A 3637-nucleotide genomic window follows, 5' to 3' on the forward strand; every position below is an offset into this window, starting at 1 on the left:
AAAAATATTCACCTAATGTTTGCACGCCCTGCTCCTTTTGGACATTGGGTTCTCAGCTCAAATATCTTCTCCAGCTAATGTATCCTCCCACTCCAGGTTACATCATCCTATTTCACTTTCTCCACAGGATTTAAAATTGTTCAGCATTATCTTATTTATGCATTTATTCACTTCTTTAGTATCTGTTTCTCCTACCAGGACTGTAAGATCTATGAGATCAGTGAACCAAGATCGATGCCAGCACAGAGTAGGTGATGAACACCATCTTTTGAATGAATGAATGAGTGAATTAAGCTTATGTTGGACGTCAGACTCACAATCTTGAATTTAGTTAACTAACTGTATTAGCTTAATCAGTATGATAGGAATGATAAGAGTAAACATATCTGTTTATATAGATTTTAAAGTTAAAATCTCAATTATATTAAGATTCTTTGGTAAACCAGATGATGTGATTCTTATTTTACAAATGAGGAAAGTGAAAATCAGGTTTGCTGACATGTACAATTTCATTCATCTGGGAAACAACAGATCTGGAACTTACACGGGTGTCCTAGCAATAACAAACTAAAACCGACCACAATCACAACAGTAAGAATCTCCCCATTTCTGAGGGGCACACTCTTTATTAGGTACTTAATGTGCACAATCTGTTGTTTCTCACAATCCAATAAGAAAAGGATTACCAACCTCATTTTTACCCCTAATTTAGAGTTTATTCGATTGAAGTTCAGAATGTTTTAAGTAACTCTCAAATGAACTAGTAAGAAGCCAAAACTTAATCAGAGAACCATCTGATTCACAATCAGTTAGTCCCCTTTCCCACCATCATGTTCCTAAGCCTGTGTCATTTCCACTCTGATAACACACCCCTGCCCAGCATCTTCTCCAAACTCAAACTGAGAATAATAATAAACACAGGTGTAGCTTTTCTTGAGTCTGATCTTCTAACATTCTCGCCAAGTGAAAGGCAACATGGCAGAGATGGAATATCGATCACCTCTGCTTATTTACTCATTAACTGTGTGTCCAGGCAAGGAGGAAGGATTCTCTCCTTCCTATTTATGCTCCAAGTTTGACTTTTATGAACAACAGAGGAACCTAACAATTTACTTGTTCATGTTGTAATAGTAATAAAAACTAAAAAAAAAGAAAGCAACTAGAAAACAAACTTACTTACCCATTCATTGGTTGAAACCATTTTATCTTTTTCAGAATTGTTACTATCCAACAATGAAATGGTGAAGGAGTCCACAATTTGTTTGTTGGGTTAAAGGTTTGGCTTCATTTAATATATTTAATGCAGACATTATTGGTATTAATGTAAACTTGGGGGTTATGTAACTTAATTTTTTAATTTCTTATTAAGTGATCTCTTAGGTATTAGATATTTGTAATAAAATTTATTTACTAAATAACAGAAGGATGCCAAGGCATGATTAGTGAAACATACATTCTCCAGAGATTATCTTTGGATCACAACTCCTTTGGCCATTTGTTTTTGATTTCGTGCCCAACGGTTGGATTGTGGAATTAGCATTTTGAAAACAAATAGTCTTTCTCAGGTAGGGTACTGACAAAATTGCCGGATGTGAGGTAGCCTCGTTGATTTCTGTCTATGCCAGTGTTATGTTGGGTTTGCTTATTTCCTTGCTTTGGCTATGAGGGACAGCTGAGGTTATAGAAAAAACGCACACTCGTGATCACCATGCAAAAAGGAATTTTCCCCCAGAAGTTGTTAAAAACCTGTTTTTTCATTTATATTTGTCATCACAATTATAATGTAAACCATTTCCTTTCTGGTCTGTAAGACTCAAGGGATAGACATGTCGGAAATCAATACACAACAGACAGTTATTGTCATCAATAATCCCCACGGAGAAACATCTTTAAGAGCCACGTCATCTGGCTCCCCACCTGTGCCTGTGACTTTTCCTTCTAGGATTTTATTACTGCTTTCATCTTTCCCCAAAGTCATGATAAATCATTATTTCTCTAACCTGAAACTAGTCTCCTCTTTACAATTTATATCACTGGAGTGAATTTTATAATCAATTTTAGAGCAATTTGTGTCATTAATTTCATTATGAAATTCAAAGATACTTAAATTAGTCACCAACTCCTTGATTTTCACATCTTTTTAAGCAAAAGTGAGAAATTGCTTGAAAATCCAGAGTTTTTGTGTGTGACTTGGAGTAAGTGAGTATTCGGCATTAATTTTCATAAGATATGGATAGGTTCAAACATTCAGAAAACTTATTGTATGGAAATACATTCAAGCTAAACTGAAATAGTATCACAGGTACTTCGGTATCATAAAATGATGAGATAAACTAGGCAAACATACTGTGTGTAGGTAGTTGGGGTGGAGAGAGGGAATAAAGAGATAGAATAATAATACCACACCGTACTCCTTCAATATGTCCTTTTCTTTTTTGAAGGTTAAAATAAAACTTTATTTAAATGGCTGAAATGATTGTATGCTAATTTGAACAGCTGGCTTGCACAAGAAATGACTTGACCCTTTCTTTTGACTTCCTCTAAGAGTTAGATTCCAATCAATGTGCTTTGTTCTTTCTTCAGATCTGGAAAAAAATATAACTGATTTTTCAACAAGTGATTATTTCTCTCTTTCCTGTGTTCAGAAATCCTTATGTTCCCTCAGACAGTTCCTTTTAGAACAAACTTTCCTCCTCTCTCCCAGCCAGTCCCAGTGGGCTCTCCTTTACAGGCTCTGGGACTAGGACAAGAGGTAAGACTTGTGACTGTTTCTTCTCTGGGACTTCAATGTGTTCTTAATATCTAGACATAAGCTGGACTCTATTACTATGCACATACACATATATGTATACATAGAGACATATATATATACAAATTAAAGTCATTTTAATAAAGAGTTAATTTTCAGTAAAAAAATAAAAATAAGTATTTGAATTATTACCATGCTTCACATTTATCACTAATTGCGATAAAGATCCATCTCTCAGGGCTTCTTTGCCAACAGTCTGAAACAGCACAGTATGTATCTGGTGACAGCTACTGGGATTTCAATCATAAGGCTTGGAAGAAACAAATTCCATTATAATCCAGTCTGACGTCAACCCTGGCAAATATAGCAATAGCCTATGATAATCACGACTGATTTACCCAATTGCAGAAGTAAAACCTCTACAAATATAATGTGTACAGAACATGATTTCACATCTTTGTCTTCACATTAAATGTATCCACAAAGCCTTGAAGTATGCTGAGCTATATTCGAGTTGGAGCATTTCCTGTTGTTTTTCTCTTGATAAACAACAAATATTTTAACTATTTCCTCTCAATAACTCTCATTTTCAAAATCCTAAACACATTTACAACTGTTTCTCAGCTTTCTTCTGCTGTACATCCTAGATTTGTTTGCCATCCACATATATATATATATATATGTATAACAGCACCCACACACATACACGTAAACACACATACATACTCACAATTCAAAGTACTGGAGGTGGAGTAGGATATGGATTTATAATTTTTGGATCTTCTATATTTATTCCCTCTTGTTAACTCATTAGTAGAAACCTAATCATAACTCCAATGTAAATATTTATTTATGAAAGTCAATGTTTATATAAGCTTGTTAGGAATA

At 34.5% G+C, this 3637-nt stretch overlaps 1 non-coding gene across 1 annotated transcript; it reads right to left on the reverse strand.

Annotated features, from left to right (window-relative positions):
• Positions 1-2656: 2656 nt before the first annotated feature.
• LOC139080160 (small nucleolar RNA SNORD22) lies at positions 2657-2782 on the reverse strand. The gene has a single exon (XR_011534440.1). It is a non-coding gene; the product is annotated as a small nucleolar RNA SNORD22 (small nucleolar RNA).
• Between the last annotated feature and the right edge of the window lie 855 nt (positions 2783-3637).

Source organism: Equus przewalskii, chromosome 28, assembly GCF_037783145.1.
Source record: "Equus przewalskii isolate Varuska chromosome 28, EquPr2, whole genome shotgun sequence".
Taxonomy (NCBI): domain Eukaryota; kingdom Metazoa; phylum Chordata; class Mammalia; order Perissodactyla; family Equidae; genus Equus; species Equus przewalskii.